The 20812-nt window shown below is 45.0% G+C and overlaps 1 long non-coding RNA gene across 1 annotated transcript; it reads left to right on the top strand.

The window, feature by feature from the left end:
• Window positions 1–1513: 1513 nt before the first annotated feature.
• LOC143923663 (uncharacterized) lies at window positions 1514–16133 on the top strand. Its single transcript, XR_013261752.1, has 3 exons — window positions 1514–1640; window positions 6584–6662; window positions 15489–16133. It is a non-coding gene; the product is annotated as an uncharacterized LOC143923663 (long non-coding RNA).
• Window positions 16134–20812: the final 4679 nt, after the last annotated feature.

Raw genomic sequence — 20812 nt, 5'->3', positions numbered from 1 at the left:
GAAAAGGCATTTGACTCTGTGGAGTGAGTCTATCTATTGGAGGTCCTGAAACACTATGGATTTAGCACTAAATACATCCGTTGGATACAGAGGCTTTACAGGGCACCAAGGGCACAGGTACGCACCAAACAATGGTTACCTGAGGCATTCCCTCTTCACAGAGGTACACAACATCAGGGCAGCCTCTCTGGGGCCCATCAGGGCAGCCTCTCCGGGGCCCATCAGGGCAGCCTCTCTGGGGCCCATCAGGGCAGCCTCTCTGGGGCCCATCAGGGCAGCCTCTCCGGGGCCCATCAGGGCAGCCTCTCCGGTGCCCATCAATGTAGCCACACCTGTGCAACAGGAGCCAATATGAGGCCTGGCTGCGAGGATGGGGAAAATATCAGCTAGATCTGTGGGGCAGGGCAGGCCAGCCGGCCAGCCCCAGACAGTCTTAGGGACAGGATGAAGCTGATGAGTGTGACCTGGGGGGGTGGATGCAGCTCATAAAGCCCAGGAGGTGGCCAAGATGGCGTTGGCCAGATGAGAAGACTGGCCTGGAAGTAGTGATTGAAATCAAGGCATCCGCCGTGCCTCACTTGAACACACCTCCCGCGGGTTGGGTAAATGACCTACGCGGGCCACAGTTTGAGGACCCCTGCTCCAGTCGCATGACAAGTCAGGGCAGTGTGAACCGGGGCTTATGCTGCTTTGCTTGCTACAAAACGGAGGACTCGCAAAGTGGGGTAGGCTTATAGAGGACACATCCAACGGCCTTGTCCTCAAAAGATTTCCAGCATTGATTTACTTTGAAGGTACCAGCTAGGAGGATCCATGATTGCTCAGGCTATGTCCTGCACTGTATGCCAAGATATTACATTTACAGGCAAGTAAAGTATAAGTTGTGCATTTTTTGCAGGTAAAAAATTAGCATTTACAATGTTTTTTTCTTTTCTTAGGAGCCTGGAAAGCATTGCACCAGCGATCAGAAGAAAGTGGGTGCAGTGTCAGGCTCCTGCAAACTTGTCAGTGTCGCTGTCTGCTCATACCTCCACTATGGGCAAGCAGTTACCTCAGTCCAGGAAGATCCAATGAACTACAATGATGTTCACCAGCGCCCTGGTAGTTCATTGAGAGCTACAAGCCTTCAGCTGCTAAGGATGTCTGTCAGTACTTGTAGTCTATTGACTCTCAGGACTCTTGTGAATAATGCAGCCATGTGGGCAGAGTCCCACACTGCTGCAGTGTTTTTAAATTGTGAAAGTGGGTGCAGGGAGTAGATCCCCAGCAGGGGCGTACCAAGCGGGGGGCGGGGGGCGTTCTGCCCCAGGTGCCACACATTGAGGGGGGTGTAAGTGGCTGGGTGCCATTGCTATGGGGTTCACTCTTCACTCAGACACTGTCTGACAGAATCCTGAAGGGAATCCCTGGCTCTGGCTGCTCTGTTTTTCGTGAGTTTTTTGTGAGCTGGAACACCCCCAGCACTGCGGCCGAAATAGTATGGTCTAGTTTCTGTTTTCCCCTGCTAGCTCCACCCACCACTGCTGAGCAGCCGAGCTGAGTGTGTCATCATCATTCATCACGGGGGTGGCTGCTGTTACATTCTGTGTCCACATCATCTTCCGGAGTCTAAACCTCCCCAGCTGAAGCTGAGAGCCGAGGTGAGCTGGTGATAGGGGGTGTGTGGGTTGTGAGAAGACGCTGGAGGAGTGTGTCTGTCCTGTCATCCTTAACTGTGCTGGCCTGTCATAGAAGGGGAAGGGGGGTTGCTGTGTCCACCACCACCCAGGTATAGTGTAGCTGACCTGATGGGGGGGGGGGGGGGGGGGGTGCAGAAGGCAGGCGTGTACAGGTTGCAGAAGGCAGGCGTGTGCCGTGTACAGGTTGCCGAAGGCAGGCGTGTGCCGTGTACAGGTTGCCGAAGGCAGGCGTGTGCCGTGTACAGGTTGCCGAAGGCAGGCGTGTGCCGTGTACAGGTTGCCGAAGGCAGGCGTGTGCCGTGTACAGGTTGCCGAAGGCAGGCGTGTGCCGTGTACAGGTTGCCGAAGGCAGGCGTGTGCCGTGTACAGGTTGCCCAAGGCAGGCGTGTGCCGTGTACAGGTTGCCCAAGGCAGGCGTGTGCCGTGTACAGGTTGCAGAAGGCAGGCGTGTGCCGTGTACAGGTTGCCGAAGGCAGGCGTGTGCCGTGTACAGGTTGCCGAAGGCAGGCGTGTGCCGTGTACAGGTTGCCGAAGGCAGGCGTGTGCCGTGTACAGGTTGCCGAAGGCAGGCGTGTGCCGTGTACAGGTTGCCGAAGGCAGGCGTGTGCCGTGTACAGGTTGCCGAAGGCAGGCGTGTGCCGTGTACAGGTTGCCGAAGGCAGGCGTGTGCCGTGTACAGGTTGCAGAAGGCAGGCGTGTGCCGTGTACAGGTTGCAGAAGGCAGGCGTGTGCCGTGTACAGGTTGCAGAATGCAGGCGTGTGCCGTGTACAGGTTGCAGAAGGCAGGCGTGTGCCGTGCACAGGTTGCAGAAGGCAGGCGTGTGCCGTGCACAGGTTGCAGAAGGCAGGCGTGTGCCGTGCACAGGTTGCAGAAGGCAGGCGTGTGCCGTGCACAGGTTGCAGAAGGCAGGCGTGTGCCGTGCACAGGTTGCAGAAGGCAGGCGTGTGCCGTGTACAGGTTGCAGAAGGCAGGCGTGTGCCGTGCACAGGTTGCAGAAGGCAGGCGTGTGCTGTATATTGCTGTGTGACCACCACCCACCTATAGTAGCTGAGCTGTGATCTTACCTGGTAAGGGGAGGGGGGGTGGTTTTGCTGTGTTCACAAACCAGGTATAGAGTAGATGAGCTGATCTGATAAAGGGGGGACTTACACCCACATCTTGCAGCCATCAGATCCGTCCAGCAAGCAGCAGGTCACAGCAGCATCTTGCCATCTTCCCTGCAGCCATCAGATCCCATCCACATCCAGCAAGCAACACGCCTTGTCAGCAGGTCAGTTCCCAAATCTGAATCAAATCATCAATGCCAATGCTGTCCCCAGGGACAGATCCGATCTAGAGATCGCCATACAGTGGGGTCTCTGGATCAGATCTGTCCCTGAGGACAGTAGATAATGCAAAGTATGGGCAGAGGAGGGTGTTTTTACAGTTGAGGGGGGGGGGGGGGTGCCAGATATAGGATGGGCCCTGGGTGCCGAATGCTCTAGGTACACCCCTGACCCCCGGCATGCTGTCATTGGGGGGGGGGGGGGAGCTGCAGGATTGGGAACATGAAGGTGAACTTCTCTAAAATATTTTAATTGTATTTTTTATTGTCAAGTCTACCCTAGCATCTGTTGTTTCAAAACACTGAAATGACTCCTAGGCTTGCATTTTACATTTGCATAAAACAAGTATGACAATTCTCTGTTGCTGTAGTTGGTTGTTCAGATTTTAAATGTTTTTTGTTTTTTTTCCCTGTAAAGCACAACTCTGGGCTCAGCTGCCTGGACACTCACCCATCAGTATTTTATGCTTTTATTATTTTAGTTTATACTTGTCTTTATCCAAAATCGTTGGGCTAGTCTGGCAATGCGCTTGGTCCTCTTCAGTCTTCATTTGGAGATGGGTGATCCTCATGGCACCTATGTAATGAGTTCAGTGCTGGGCTCTGCATCACTAAATAGTAAATGCAAACAGGATCTCCTCAGTCTCTGAGACGACAGATATACACTGCGTGTCCTTTACCTCAGAAGACTAAGGAAAACCGAGTACTGTGAGGGTAAGCTTCAGACTTAAGCCCCATACACACTATCAGATTATCTGCTGAGTTTTTCCTTCAGATTTACCAAAACCATATAATATGAGGACAAACCTTAGGAGTTTCAATGTGTATGCAATCAGGCCGGCCCTTCTACTACATGGATTTGGTAAATCTGAAGGAAAAACTCAGCAGATAATCTGATAGTGTGTATGGGGCTTAAGGCCTCGTGCAGACTGGACGTTATAATAACCTTTGAAAAACTCACTGCAAAGCTATTGGCATTTTTATAAGTTTTTGCAATAGCATTTTTTAGCGTTCTTCAGCATTAGCGTTAAAAAAAATAAAAATAAAAATTTTAATGGATCAAAAACGTTAAACGCTGGGGAGCCGTGTTTTTCTGTGTTTTTTTTTTTTTTTTTTTTAACGTTGGAACGTTTTTACAGCTGAAAGCTGCCTCTCAGAACCCACTAGTTGTGGGGTTTTTTTTACAGCCAAAAACAGATAACAGCCTATGCGTGCATGGACACATAGGATAAAATGCTGGAGAGTTTGACTGTAGAAAAAACTGTCTGAAGCCAAAAACGGCTGCTGCAAAAACATCCAGTATTTTTTTTTTTTGTAGTGTTACACATGTTTGTGTTTTAAAAGTATGTGTATCTATATGATTTTACAAGTGTTTTTATGTCACTCTTTATGCAGACTCAAAACACTTTAAAAAAAAAAACGAAAAAAAAAAAAAAAACACGATGTGTTTTGAACTGGAATATTTTTTTGCATATTTTTTGCCAGTGTAAATGAACCTTAGACTGGGCCTTGAACAGCTAAAGCCTCATACACACGATAGGACTTTGTACAAACGTTCCCTTGGATTTTTGTACAAAGGGCGTCGGCCTTGAACTTGTATTGTATACACACGGCAGGACTTTTTCAGCCAACTTTCACCAAATCATGTGGTTTTTCTGCTCTTTACCGCCACCTTTGGTCAACTTCTGTATTGTCTGATCTTTTGCATTGGTTCTGAGCATGCCTGTTTGTACTTTGTATAAAAGTCTTATGGTTTTCTGTACACACGATCAGACTTTGCTCCATCGGGCTTTTGTTGCCAGAAAGTTTGCCTGTTCGCACAGCCAACAAAAGTCCGATGAAAACCAAAAAAGTTTGTCCAATGGAGCGTACACACGGTGGGATGTTGCTCCAAAACAGCTAATTTGCACGTTTGTTGTCAAAAAGTCTGATCGTGTGTATGGGCCTTTACACATGTTTGTGTTTTTAAAAGTGTGTGTGTATCTATATGATTTTACAAGTGTTTTTATGTCACTCTTTATGCAGACTCAAAACACTTTTTTTTTTTTTTTTTTAAACGAAAAAAAAAACCACGGTGTGTTTGAACTGGAATATTTTTGGGATATTTTTTGCCAGTGTAAATGAACCTGAAGGCCCGTACACACGGTCGGACTTTTTGACAACAAACATGCAAATGAGCTGTTTTGGAGCAACATCCGACCGTGTGTACGCTCCATCGGACAAACTTTTTCTGTTTTCATCGGACTTTTGTTGGCTGTGCGAACGGACAAACTTTCTGGCAACAAAAGTCCGATGGAGCAAAGTCTGATCGTGTGTACAGAAAACCATAAGACCTTTTTGTACAAGGTACAAATGCGCATGCTCAGAACCAATGCAAAAGATCAGACTACAATACAGAAGTTGACCAAAGGTGGCGCTGGAGTAATTGAACGTCCTCTTTTGAAGTGTCATCAGTACGTTGTGACGTTACTACATTCGTGTTTGTTGTCAAAAAGTTCGATCATGTGTATGCAATACAAACTTGTGGACTAAGCCCTTTGTACAAAAGTCCACGGAAAAGTTTGTACAAAGTCCGACCGTGTGTATGAGGCTTTAGACTGGGCCTTGAACAACTAAAGCCTCATACACACGATAGGACTTTGTACAAACTTTCCCTTGGATTTTTGTACAAAGGGCGTCGGCCCTGAACTTGTATTGTATACACACAGCAGGACTTTTTCAGCCGACTTTCACCAAATCATGTGGTTTTTTCTGCTCTTTACCGCCACCTTTGGTCAACTTCTGTATTGTTGTCTGATCTTTTGCATTGGTTCTGAGCATGCCTGTTTGTACTTTGTACAAAAGTCTTATGGTTTTCTGTACACACGATCAGACTTTGCTCCATCGGACTTTTGTTGCCAGAAAGTTTGTCCGTTCGCACAGCCAACAAAAGTCAGATGAAAACCAAAAAAGTTTGTCCAATGGAGCGTACACACGGTCGGATGTTGCTCCAAAACAGCTAATTTGCATGTTTGTTGTCAAAAAGTCTGATCGTGTGTATGGGCCTTAAGTGTTAAAGCAATATTTGTTAAGCCTCATACACACGATAGGACTTTGTACAAACTTTCGCTTGGATTTTTGTACAAAGGGCGTCGGCCCTGAACTTGTATTGTATACACACAGCAGGACTTTTTCAACCAACTTTCACAAAATCACGTGGTTTTTCTGCTCTTTACCGCCACCTTTGGTCAACTTCTGTATTGTCTGATCTTTTGCATTGGTTCTGAGCATGCCTGTTTGTACTTTGTACAAAAGTCCTATGGTTTTCTGTACACACGATCAGACTTTGCTCCATCGGACTTTTGTTGCCAGAAAGTTTGTCCGTTCGCACAGCCAACAAAAGTCCGATGAAAACCAAAAAAGTTTGTCCGATGGAGCGTACACACGGTCGGATGTTGCTCCAAAACAGCTAATTTGCATGTTGTCAAAAAGTCTGATCGTGTGTATGGGCCTTAAAGAATACATTTGCAGTCGTGCATTTATTTATTTTTTTATTTTTTATTTATTTATTTTTTTAATTCTTGGTTTATTGTTCCTCAGGTCAAAGAGCTAACCAAGCCTGCCATTAGCTCAGCTTCCATGTTTGGAGGACAACAAAACTCTTCCTTTCCCACTGCAAGTGAGTTTCCATTAAAGTTATGCAAGTCATACATTTTGGTATGTGGATACTGCTCACACTGATTACTGATGGGATAAAGGGAACACCAGTAGGCCAGCACAGACATGATTACTGTATCAGGTGGATAAAAAATCATCAGCTTTACTTGGGGACACCCCATATGGCACCATTGTTTAGTTTTAATTCTATTTTAGATTTAGCTTCAGTAAACAGCCATTGTGTTGTAGATGCAGAAACATCCTGTTCAAATTAACTTTTGACATTTTAAATCCCTGAAAAATTGACTATTGCACTGTACAATTGGCCCTTCAGTGCAAAATATTTCAGTCAAATTCACTAATATGTCCTTAAATGCAAGCTAATCTCTGCCCCTTAACCACTTACAGACCGGACCATTTTGCTGGTCAAAGACCAGACCACTTTTTGCGATTCGCCACTGCGTCGCTTTAACTGACAATTGCACGGTCGTGCGACGTGGCTCCCAAACAAAATTGACGTTCTTTTTTTCCCACAAATAGAGCTTTCTTTTGGTGGTATTTGATCGCCTCTGCGGTTTTTATTTTTTGCGCTATAAACAAAAATAGAGCGACAATTCTGAAAAAAACGCATTTTTTACTTTTTGTTATAATAAATATCCCCCAAAAATATATAAAAAAAAAATTTTTCCCTCAGTTTAGGTCGATACGTATTCTTCTACATATTTTTGGTGAAAAAAATCGCAATAAGTGATTTATTGATTGGTTTGCGCAAAAGTTATAGCGTTTACAACATGGGTCTTCAAACTACGGCCCTCCAGTTGTTCAGGAACTACAATTCCCATCATGCCTAGTCATGTCTGTGAATGTCAGTTTTACAGTGCCTCATGGGATGTGTAGTTTTGCAACAGCTGGAGGGCCGTAGTTTGAGGATCCCTGGTTTACAAAATAGGGATAGTTTTATAGCATTTTTATTAATAATAATTTTCTGTTTTTTTTTACTAGTAATGGCGGCGATCAGCGATTTTTTTTTTTTATTTTTTTTGTTGTGACTGCGACATTGTGGGGGACCCATCGGACATTTTTGGGACCATTGTCATTTATACAGTAATCACTGCTATATAAATGCAGTGATTCCTGTGTAAATGATACTGGCAGTGAAGGGGTTAACAAGTGGTAGTGTAGGGGTTAAGTGGCAGTGTAGGGGTTAAGTGTTCCTAGGGATGTGTTACTAACTGTGGGGGGGTTGGGCTTTCATTTAGTGAACACTGATCTCTGCTCCAATCACATGGAGCAGAGATCAGCGTCACTAGTTGCTAGGCAGAATGGAGAAATGTTGTTTACAACGGCACTTCTCCATTCGGCCGCTCCGTGAGACGATCGTGGGGATGCCCGCGGCGATCGAGTCCGCGGGTCCCGCGACCGGACTCACGGGGGGTCCCGACCAGCGCTGGCAGGGCGGCAAATTTAAAGGGACATACATGTACGCCCATTTGCCTGCCCGTGCCATTCTGTCGACGTACATCGTCGTGTGCTGGTCGGCAAGTGGTTAACTAAACAAACAAACCTTTTAAATGTTGCACAGAATGACAGGGATGGGTCCTGGACAGCAGGTATATTTCCTCACTATTTGGGTTGTGGTCCCTTTTAAGGGGGACAGTTTGAAGACATTGTTGAGTACTCAGGGGCTCGCAATCATGCAGGGTGAGGGGATCTGGGGTAGTCTGGCTGGAGAAGAGAGGACTTCCTTTTTTTTAGTATATTCTGGATTGGTAAGTCCACATTAGTGACTTTCAAGGGTTTTGGGAGGGAAAAATCTTCAAACCCTGATTATGGAGACCAAGTCCAGAAAAGGAAGAAGAAACAGATGGCACCTGTCTGTGAGGGAGAGAGCAGAACACAGCTGAGTGAGCAATGTGGACTAGCTTGTGGCCCAGACACGCTTGCTAAACACTTCGCAGATGCCCTGTGTGTCGTATTTTTTTTTTTTTTTTTAAGGTCAGTATGGGAACTTACCACTTTTGACCCTTTTCAACCACACTGTAAAATGCCATCGACGCGTTTACAGTGTGTTTAAGGTGCGGTTGTCGTGAAGGGAAGAAGTGAATGGAGACCGTTGCAAAGTGTCAATGGCTACCAAACTCTGCAGGCAGCATTATTTTGGCCTCGCAGCAATGCTAACGCTGCAGTGTGAACACGTTCCTCCACTCCCTATTGTAACAATTCAGTGTGGAATTAATAGGCGCTTGGGAAGCAATAAAACACGACACAATCACCTCATTTCAACGCCTGTGTGAAAGAGCCCTTAGGCAGCTGGAAACTTGAAAATGAGTGGGACTGGAGGGGTGTGGACTGTTTTTGCACCAGGACTTGATAGTTTTTGCTTGCTGAAGACAAGCTGTTTGCCTATTTTTGTTTCTCTATCAAGTGATGTGCATGAGTGCCTTGGCTTTCTGGGACTCTCCTGATTGGCAGAGACACAGGAGTGGTGCCATTATCTTCCGCTGCTGTCAGTCAAAGTCAATTAGCCAATCAGACGGGGGGCTGAACCACAGCTCCATGTCTGAATGGACACACGGAGCTGTGACTCGGCTCCAGTGCCCCTTTAGCAAGCAGCTTGCTGTGGGGGGCGCTCAACAGGAGGGAGGGGCCAGGAAGAGGGATCCAAGAAGAGGAGGATCTGGGCTGCCAAGTGCAAAACCACTGCACAGAGCAGGTAAGTATAACATGTTTGATATTAAAAAAAAAATAACTGACTTTAGTATCACTTTAAGCTTTCTAACCCTGCTATACTCTATCAAAAAAGATTTTGTCTGGAGTTGGAAGCACTTGTGACTATGTGTATGCATACACAGCATCTTGCACATTATGGCCCATTTACCTCCCAAGCTTATCCTCTTCCAGCAATGACCATTCCGGGCTTCCCATTGCCACTCTGTTGCAGTGGCTGCCATGCTCTTGGAATTATTTTACTGGACCAACATCTTCTTCTTCAGCAAGTGGGCAGGCACTGATAATGTAACTTCTACACGTGTGTTGGAGCTACATTGTCCTGCCAAATGGGACTTCTTACAGATTCCAGGCATCTATGCTGAACATGTGCAATAGTCAGTGTTCAATTAAAAAAAAAAGTTGCTAAAAAATAAAAAAGCGGTTTATAGCATAGTAATCCATTATAGCCTGTCTTTATGAATGTTTTCTCATTCAGACGTGCATTCAGGGGGCAGAAAGAGCAGGCAGCTGATCCACGGTTTTACTGCCTCACACTGATTTAACAGTAATCTCTTATTTCTCAAGTCATCTTCCAGGACGGCACACCTGAGAGATGAGAGGCTCCTCCCTACAGGAAACACAATCAATCGACAGCTGTTTTAAGTCCCCACCCTTCCCCTTGATCCTCAGTTTTTGATTGTGTTTCTCCCTACACAGCGAAACTGTTTGTTTTTTTCCAAATGACCCGAAGCCTGGGGCTGGTGGTCTCCCCCTGGGAGCCGGACCACAAGCCTGGGAAGCCTCTGGGTCTGGTAGGATATTCTTGTCCTTCCTGGGGGGTTCCCCTATCTTTTCCTCAGGGCGGGCAGCAGAAATTGGAAGAGCCCCCCTGAGAGCTGAAGGACCCTGGGTACAGTGGTGTACCCAGAACTTCAGGGGCCATTATCCTGTCTCCCCCTCCTTACCTGTACAGGTGGCTGTTCAGACGGGGGTGCTGGCCATCGGTTCTTTCCAGGGGGCTTGTCCCCGACTCCTGGGTCCCCGGTAGCTCGCGTGGGCTGCCGGAGAGGGCGTGGCAACAAGCACCCGCGTCATTTTCAAACTTCGGGAAAATGGCAGCGGCGTTCTTACCCAGGAGGGAAGGCTGAGAGTCAGTAGGAGCAGGCGCCCACATCCTCCTTTCTCTAGAGCGAGGAGGCACCAGTTTACTACGGTGGATGTCTGCCTTAACCACCTCAGATATGAAGATAGGAATGAGGAATGGAAGGCATTGCCCCCCCCCCCCCCCCCCAATGTATATAGACTGACTGGTACAGTGCAGGACACAGCCTAACCTGGCACCTCCCTATGGGGACAGCAGTTGGGGGGGGGGAGCACTTTGGCGGCTATCCTCCTTGCGTGTGGACCATAAGGATGGAAAAGCAAGCCCGCTGGCTGTGGCAAAAAGAGGAAGACGACAACGGTGAGTACTTTACTTTCCTTTTGCCTTGGGAATTTAGCTGCAAAATCCCCAATTCCAGCCAGAGGGTTCCTGGGCATTTGAGATCTCACCTGGGGTCTGGATTCAAATAGCCCTTAAGCTTCTGCTAAAAACACCAGCCGCAGCTCCCTCTTACATCAGAGAAGCTGTATGGTGGACAGGTGGTGCAGAGGAACGAGTGTGCCTAAACCACCTCAGATGAGAAAGAGGTAGGTAGGCCATTGCTCCCCCTTCCCCGTGTATATACTGACTGGTGCAGTGCAGAACCTGGGGTCGGGATACAAATAGCGCAGACGCCACTGCTAAAACCACCAGCCACAGCTCCCTCTTACAGCAGAGACACTGTGGTTATCGCAGCAGTAGGTTGCCAGCCTCTCCCTACATGCCCAGTTGTGGTACATTAGTAGGGATGAATATAGCGTACAGAGGGGACCTGGTAGATACAAAGTTACTTACAGGCCAGGTATACCACTGAACAGGTTATTAATTGGGCAGTGGTTGGTGGATTCAGAAGCTCCCCTGGTCAGCAGGTGCACTAGGTTACCGGCCCTATTAGCCCAGCTGCTAGGAATCTGAAGTTGCTTCACAATGTTTAAAAGCTGACCTAACATTCAAGGATGGGCAGAGACCAAGCTACTGTGTGGCACAGTAGGGGTTCCCTTGTCACAGATCCTCCTTTTGGGGGTTGCCTGCTATAGTTAACTTTCATAAGCTCCAACCTCCCACTCCACCTTTACACTGTGTTTATATTATAGTGTAGGAGGTAAGAAGAAACTTTTTTTATTGGTTTGGGCTACAATCCACTCAGTGGCAGATCTAAAGGCGATTCACCATAGATCGCTCCCTACATCCTTTTAATTGAGGATTTTCTGTGCAAACCTATGCAAGAGCTACATAATTAATTGTTTGAAGCCTGCAAATAGCTATTTACCTCCCAGGCTAAACTGGTAACCACCTCTTCTAGAGAGGTCTTAAATTGGTCTCTAGGGCTGGGCTCATTGAGACTTTAGTTGCTAATCAGCACCACCTGGATATGTGCTGGCTAGCGTTTGCTCAGTCTATGGAGGTAAGGTAGGACAACAACTACTACTAATAGTAGGGTGTCCAACCATTTTAGGATCTGTTCCTTCTCTGGTGGTGAGGTTTAGTATCTACAGCCCAGGCTATGCCTATGAAATAAATTGCCTGTTATTTCATAAAGGGATAGACCATGACGACTCATTGGCTGCACACCAGTAGACCTCAGTAGTGAAAGTTTGTCCTTGCTGGGATGTTTTTGTGGCACAGCAGAAATACACATTGAGATTTGTGACATCTCTGCTTATAAGGGCTATATTGCTGTACATCAGAAATGCACTGCACTGAAGCTTGTTTGCTGTCCTTTATATACTAAAGGTACTGCTTTGTTTGGCTACAGATCAGAAAAATACAACAGTGAAGGTGGTCTGTACTTTCTGGTTTTGTGTTGCACAGCAGAAATGCACATCGTTGAGTCTGGTGACATCTCTGCTCATAATGGTTATATTGCTGCACATCAGACATACACAAGATTGAGGTCTGTCTGTGGGGCTTTGTGTCCTGTTTTACTGCCTTGTTGGTTACTTATCAGAAAGGCAGCAGTGAAGTCTGATGATCCTGATTTGCGTGGCGTTGTGCTGATTCAGACAGTGCTATTAACAGCAATGGCTGCCGAGTTTAAACATGCGATTTGACATGTTGAGTTGCATGACAAATCATTTCAATATTGGTGTGCTATCTCTATTCATAGTGTTTTATTGTTGCACATCAGATTTATACAGCATTAAGGTCTGTGAGGTTTTGTGTCCTGTATTACTGCCTTATCAGAAAGGCAGCAGTGAAAATTGATGGTTCGAATTTGTTGGGCTACATAGTAGAAATACAAATTGAACCCCTGCCAGGTGTAGTACATATACTGCCTTTGGTAATCCATGTAGCACCACAAAGTGGTGTTGTGCTGATTTTAGCCATGCGATTTGACATGTTGAGTCGCAAGGCCAAATCGCTTCAATATGGATGTGCTATCTCTATTCAGAATTGTTATATTGTTGCACATCAGACATATACAAGATTGAAGGTTGTCTGTCCTTTGTCTTGCATATACTGCCTTATTGGCTGCATATCAGAAAGGACACAGCAGTGAAGGTTGCTTGTCTTTTTCTGATTTTGTTTTTGCTGCTCAGCTGAGAGACACATTGAGGATGCTGGTCTCTCTGCTCAGTATTGGTATATTGCTACACATCAGACATACACAAAGATTGAATGTTTGTGTCCTGTATGTCCTATATTTACTGCCTTATCGTTTGTATATCAGGCTAAGCAGTGTTTCTCATGGATCTACCTTTCTGCATCTTAGGGATACACAGCAGGGGTTTGTTGGCTGCAATCCTCCAGGGAGTCACAGCATTGGGGACCCCTTACTTGTTCGACCTGAAAATTGCTATTTGTTTTTTTCCCTGCGACCTGTGTAATCTTGAGGTCTGTGGATCCAGGAATCAGGGACTGCTGGTGTTGCACAGACACAAATGGTACCCATTGGAAGCCATAGTATATGACTTCTCATGCGTCTTGCAGTCCCAAGTCGCAGGTTGGGTCGCACGGGTGTGGGAACCCTAAACTTATCTGTCCCTTCTGATTGAGGTTTTGCTACACAGCAGGAATACTCATCATGGCGTTATTGTTTTATTTTGCAGCAGACCAGAAAGATTGCAGCTGTAAAGGCTGTCTGTCTTTTTCCTCAGTGTCTGCTTTTATGTTGTTGCACAGCAGAAATACTCAAGATTGAAGCTTGTTGGTGCTTTCTGTTTCAGAAAAACACAATGCTGCAGGTTGCTTGTGTCCTTTCTCAGTGTTGGTTCTATCTGAACTACACTACAGAAGTGCATGACAGAAAGGATTGTCTTGTGTTCCATATTTTTCCCTGTGGCATAGCAGAAATGCACAACACGGGAGTTGGTGTTCATATTAATCTTATAACTGTGGTGGTTTGTCAGAAATACACAACATAGAAGTTTGGGTCTTTCTGTCTTTATAGCCTTATTTTGCTGTACATAGGTAAAGCACAACAGTAAAGGGGGTTCCTGTCCTTTCCGTATTTATATATCAGTTATGACCTAGCTAGCTGCACTAAAGAAATGCGCAGCATTTAGGGTTTGCTTGAGTCTTAATGTTTTTACGTCTTGGCAGCACATCAGAAAACCAGACTATGAGGACTGTTTGTCTACGTTGAGGTTCAGATTTGGGTCTCTTCCCATATTTGATATATTGGTTTAGCTAGTCACACTCAGGCACACAACATTGTTGTCTATGCTTGTGTCCTTTCTGTCTAAATCTATTGTGCCGTGCCCACAATCTATGATCATTTTATTTGTGATATTATTAATGCATGTATCACCTTTTTGTATTTCAGCCTTCTTTTCCATGGAGGGGCCAGGAGTTCGGGCTGCAGCTGCCACATGTCAGAAAACCTTGACCACTTGCATTCAGGGATGCCAGAACCATTTCCTAGGGTTGAAGCCCTGTAGGGTTATGGGACACTGGAGGAAGGGGATAATGAATCGCCCTGTTTAGTAAGAACTTGGAGAGTTCTGTTCAGAGGAGTATTAGGGCCTGAGGATGAAGTATAAAGATGTATACCCGATCGAATAGGTTTCGGCTCGGTGCATGGCCTTCATTTTGCCCTTTTAGCAAAACTAGACATAGCAATATGGGTAGTCTACTCCTGCTAGGGACTTTAATCTCCTGAAGAAGGCTCTCAGGCGTAAGTAAGGACATAGATTGGGCGTGCCTTAAACCCAGGGTTCAAGCTTCTGTTAATCTATTTCCCTTAAGTAGGCTTCCCTTTAGTCTTTTGCTAACATAAAGATAAAAAGGAAGCAGTTTTATTTCCCTCAACAGGATAGTGTTAAGACAGGCCCTCTTATTGATTAATGTAGTGTCCTTGTCTTACACAGGTCTCTTATTTATCTTTTTAGTGGTTCTAAGTAGCACCTACAGGCATAATAGGCCATGGTTGTTAGATGTGTGAGATAGGCAACATTGCTAACCTACAAGTTTAACATGTTTTCTGATTCCATTTTTAAGAGCCCATTTCACCTAGATACTGCATCTGAAGCGGAAAAGGCAGGAACATCTGTGGAGCAGACCTGCAGATCAGCCGCATGATCCAGCTAACATGCCTTCATCAAGCATATGAGCGTATGGAGTGGAGGTAAAGCTCACTGCAGAGCCAAGGTTCGCCAAGAAGGTTTTGCAGTGGCCCCACCCTAAGGTAGGCCTGAGGTACTTGTTTATCCTCTCAGGTGTGCCGTCCTGGAAGATGACTTGAGAAAAGTACCAGTTACTTACCGGTAACTGTCTTTCTGGGAAATCTTCCAGGACGGCAGGCCTACTTCCCGCCCGTTGGAGGAGGGAAAATTCTAGAACACTAGAAGGTGAGTACCTATGAGGAATGATTTCCCTTGTGAACCTGGTTCAGGAGTTACTTCTCTACAAACTGAGGATCAAGGGGAAGGGTGGGGACTTAAAACAGCTGTCGATTGATTGTTTCCTGTAGGGAGGAGCCTCTCATCTCTCAGGTGTGCCGTCCTGGAAGATTTCCCAGAAAGACAGTTACCGGTAAGTAACTGGTACTTTTTGCAGGCTCCTCCGCCAGCAGTGCACCTCAGTCTGCCAGTAGTTTCAGCTTCAAGTCGGATTCTCAGGCACCTAGTGCAGGGCCTATTTCCAGTTTTCCCACTGCTTCAGGATTTGCCAACAAACCAGCAATCAGTTTTAGCAATGCAGTGACGGGATCCGCAGCTTCATTTACTTTTGCAGGAACGACCGCTTCTGATGGAGCATCATCTGGCTTCAACAACACAAAAGCCGTTCCGGCTTCTACATTTTCCTTTGCAACCACCACCACCTCAGGTGCTGGAGCATCAGCTTTTTCTGGGTTTGGGGCAGCCGCAACTGCTGTGCCTGCAAGTACACCTTCTCCCGTCACAGGTGCCTTTTGGAGGGACTACAATCGGCTTATAAGTTGTTTATAAGTTGTTTATAAGTTGTTTATAAGTTGTTTATAAGTTGTTTATAAGTTGTTTATAAGTTGTTTATAAGTTGTTTATAAGTTGTTTATAAGTTGTTTATAAGTTGTTTATAAGTTGTTTATAAGTTGTTTATAAGTTGTTTATAAGTTGTTTATAAGTTGTTTATATATATATATATATTTTATTGATATATTGTTGGAGTGAGTTTTAAGACGTGTTTAATAAAGGCTGTTGTGGCCAGTTTACTCCAGCAAAAGGTGTGGTCTCGTGTGTGTTTTTGTAGTAGAGACAGAGTAGAGAATAATATGGCGGTCCTTGCAACTTTTTATGTCACATGATATTTGTGCAGCAATTTTTTTTCAAACACATAAAAAAAAAAGTTTCATGAATTAAAAAAATCTGTAAAGTTGGCTCAAATTTTTTGCATAATGTGAAAGAATTTGTTACCTCAAGTAAAGAGATACCGAACATGTCATAAAAATTGCGCACACTTGTGGAATGGCGCCAAAATTTGGTACTTAAAAATCTCCATAGACGACGCTTTAACATTTTTTTTTTTTTTTACAGGTTTTATTTGACTACCGTTTACATATGTGTCTCGGCCTTTCCAGTCGCGCCCCCAGCATTGTTTACTTCCACCGGCCCAGACGTATTGTCATAATGTCGCTCCTGGGCCTCCGAGGGTCATAGAGATGACTGGGGACCATCTGATCACCAGAAATCTCTATGCTCGACTTCTGGCGGTGACTGATTCATTATCCGGCTCGCCAGTCGCATGGACCGGAGGACGGCGGGAGAGGGGGGAGGAGAGTCCCCTCCCACCGCCTGTAAAAATGATCAAGCTGCTGAACTGCCGCCATGATTATTTGTGGGGTGCAGGGAATCTGCCGGCCGAAAAGATATCTGGATGATGCCTGTAGCTGCAGGCATCATTCAGATATCCCCACTTGAAGTATGATGTGCCTTGGGTGGGAAGTGGTTAAATCAATTCTTTTTATTAAAAAAACAAACTTCTTATACTTGCATTTGGTTTCGCACAGAGCAGCCCAAAACCTCCTCTTCTAGGGTCCCCTGCTGGCGTTCTTGGCTCTTCCTTTTCTCGTAGCTCCCTAATAGGAAGATGCTTCCTATGGGAGCCCACCTGAGGGCTCGCCTGAGTCGTGCTACCTGCGTCCATAGTCCCAGACAATGCGGCTAGGCCCTGCTCCCCGATCCCTCAGGATTTGACTGGTAGGAGCCAAAGGTTCCCACTGCTGCTCAAGTGCCTGTGAGAAGAGGAAGAGAGGGAAGAAAAGACAGCAACAGGGACAGCCCTGGCCACCCCAACATACACAGGTAAGTGTTTGGGGGGGTGAAATAGTTAATGGGGTGTTTTAAAAAAATAAATAAAATCTTCATGCAGGGAATGCATTAGGATCAAAAACCACTTAAGGCTTTAGAGCTATTTTAGGACCTCTGTCACCGAGAAGAAGCGTCACTCTGTGGGAGTCTCCCATGGAGGCGGAGCTGTTGCGTTTTTTTTTTTTGTTTTTCCGGCTCATCGGGCATGATAGAGGATGAATGGACATCACTGGACATTTTAATTTTATTTTTTAATAAAGGACTTGTCCCAAAGTGTCTCCTGTCTTTACTATTTTTGACACTTTTTGTGAAATGGTAGGGGTTCCCGAAAGGGGACACAGAGTTTTACTCAAACCTACTTAAGGTTCAAAAACCAAACAGGGACACAAGGCCCATTTTGGACCTAAGATCCCTAAACCAATATCTACTGATCCAGTCCTCTGTCTGCTCAGTAGTAGCCTCACTCCAGATGGGAGACTTTCTAGCCTCCATTGATATAAAGGAAGCGTATTTACACGTACCTATCTTTCAGCCTCATCAGAGGCTTCTGCGATTTACAGTAGAGGTCATTTTCAGTTTGTGGCTTTACCCTTCAGGCTTGCTACAGCTCACCGGGTGTTCACAAAGGTCCTAGCACCAGTACTGGGTCTTTTAAGGGCTCAAGGGATCCTGGTGCTTGAGTATATGGATGATCTCCTGCTCAGAGATCACTCACTACAGGCTCTAGAACAGAGCATAACATGCACAGTGCAGTATTTGGAAAGCTTAAGCTGGATCATAAATACCGAAAAGTCAACCTTTTTTTTTTTTAAACTTTATTTCTTTATTAAGATTTATTTTGTTTACAAAATACATCAAAATTGAACATCCCCTCAGTCCCCCCCACAACCTTATTAGATAAAAATATAAAAAAGGATGGTTCATATCTTGGGTGAAAGTATACACCAACAATATTGCGCAAAAGAAAATGAAAAAATAACAAGAAGTGTATATGGTTAGCAGCCAGCACGCTAAAACTAGGGATTTTTTAGCTGAGAAATCGGTGAAAAATGTAGTGCAAGCGCTCAACCTGTATACACTCCTTATAGTGCTACAAAGTGATATAAATTCAAATGTATATATAAAATAACCCAAAAAGCAAAAGTGAATGCAATATTATACAGGTACAAAATATAAACATATATATAGTGACTTATACATGTGTATATATGACAAAAAATGGTGATTAATAGGATATTATATCCCAAAAAAGAAAAAAAACAGTGACTGTGAATATCTGTAAACACTAATCACAGTGATGAAGTCTATAAATAGATATATAGTCCAAAGCAATCGTGCAAAGTGCCAATATCAGCCAGGGTTCTGTAATGTTGTGACCGAAGAGAACAATATTTCACCATGTGACGATCCCACCACCGTATAGAGTGCAGGCTTACCGGATCTATATGACCCTAGCAGACATACGCCTCAAGGGTCAATCACAGCTTGCAATCCCAAAAAAGGTCTCAAGAATTGGATGTATCAGTCATATCATATACGATCCCACCAGATCCCAGCAGATGGCTAGATGTGGTCAATATTCCTCATGTGCATGTACAAATCCAACAACGACTCATAGGTAGGCATAAAGGATGAGAAGACGGAGCCAACATAGCATAATAACGTTTTTTAAAAAACTTTAATAAAAATTTTTTTTACTAAAACTCACATTTCAGGAAGAACAATCAAGCGTGTCAGAGAGATGAAAATGGCAGTAGCGGAGTCCTCCCGACGCGTTTCGACCCACCGGTCATCATCTGGGGTGGACTCACACTACTGTCCTACTGCCTTATATAGATACTCACACAGTGAAATGATGGCAATCCCCCATGTGTTGTGAATATGCCCACTATCTCATATCTTGGGTGGCCTAAGAGGGGATTGGTATCATGAGGGCCATCCTAGCTGATGTTCCATGTAATCTAGATTCCCACTCTATCACACTTCCCTCTCATCCCCATTCTCGCACACTTCCACCCTCTTCATTTGTCCTCTTACTTTAATTCTTATTGGGTCACTTTACATCGTTAAAATATTTATTTTTTCACACTATTATTATTCACATATCAATCCCTCTGGCTTCCCACCAAGGTTTCCACATCTTGTCATGTTTCCTTAAAGTCCCTTGTTTTATATATAACACTTTCTCTTTAAGAATTACCACATTCATGCTATTTATCCATTCTCTACTGGACGGAGGCGACACTGACAACCATCTTAGGGCAATCAGTTTCCTTGCCTGAAATGGGCATCTCGGGACCGCCGTCTGGCTCCTTCCTGGGTTTCCAACTCCCCCAACTAATCCCAGGAGACAATACTTCGCCTCCATCCTGGTGGAGGTTCCAAACACCCGATCAGCAGTTCCTGTCACCTCCGCCCAGTAGCGGATCGACTTCGGGCATCTCCAAAACATGTGAATCATGTCTCCCGCCATGTCCCCGCACTGGGGGCAGCTTGCATCCGACCATCGGCCAAATTGAAAGGTTACGAGGAGTATAATAGGTTCTATATAATAAGAACAGATGTGACATCCTCTGAGAGGGAGAGAGTGATACCAACAGAGCCAGTTCAAGAATTCGATTCCATTGTATTTCGGAGATATCTCCCACATCTTTTTCCCACTTCCTCTTGTACATAGGGGTCTCTATCCCTCCCATTCTCCCCTTGTTTATATGTGGGTTTATTTTCGAAATCAAACCTTTTCCTGTTTCTGCATTATTTTTTGAAGAACACATGGACATCACTGAAGTGGAGAAAGCTGTTCTTTTTGCACTGTGAATGCACAATTGCACTTTATGTTTGGACTGTTTATGATTTTTTTCACTTTATTATTCACCATTGGATCATTTCTATTTTAAATTAATATTGTGTTATTAGCATTTTTATATGCACTGCAGCACTTTCGTTTGTTTTATCACAGCACAAGTGGTATTTTGCTGGATACACAGCACGAGTGTAATTTTTGTTGTTTACACACAAATTATTTGTAGTTTATCACGTTTTTATGACATCTCTATTTTTATACACTTGAACACTTTATTTGCAAGTTTATGATAAGAATTCTTGCTTTACATTATTTAGAATCAGTTTTTTTTATTCTGTGGGATATATTTTCCAATTTTTTATTGTATTTATGGTAGCGCAGCACCTTTTTTATCACTGATATAGGCCACTGTTGTGGCACTGTCAGATTGGATTCTGACAGGGCAATCCCGTAAATCTGAGCGTCCAGGCCTTCAGGGCCAGGCGCGTTGCAAGGTCATTTCTGATTTGGACCTTTTTCCTTGGACAGATGCTTCTTCCAGGACTGCTCCCCAGCCCAGAAGGCTGGTATCTGTTGTTACCACCTTCCAGGTAACTGGTAGAAAGGATCTTCCTTTTTTGAAGATTCTTGGGTATCAACCACCAACTGAGGTGTTGACGCACTTTGGGGATAAACGCATTGGGAAGTCTAGAGCTTGGATCTTCTTGTTCCAAGTTGACAGGATACTGTTTTGCAAGAGTCTTGAATGCAACTGCGCTTAAGGAATGGCCTCGAATGAAGCCACCATCTTT

This window comes from Lithobates pipiens, unplaced genomic scaffold, assembly GCF_037356315.1.
Source record: "Lithobates pipiens isolate NorthernLeopardFrog02 unplaced genomic scaffold, aLitPip1_a1.2 Scaffold_22, whole genome shotgun sequence".
Lineage (NCBI taxonomy): Eukaryota > Metazoa > Chordata > Amphibia > Anura > Ranidae > Lithobates > Lithobates pipiens.
Note: the sequence above shows the minus strand (reverse complement) of the source record. Positions and strands in the feature narration are given on the sequence as shown.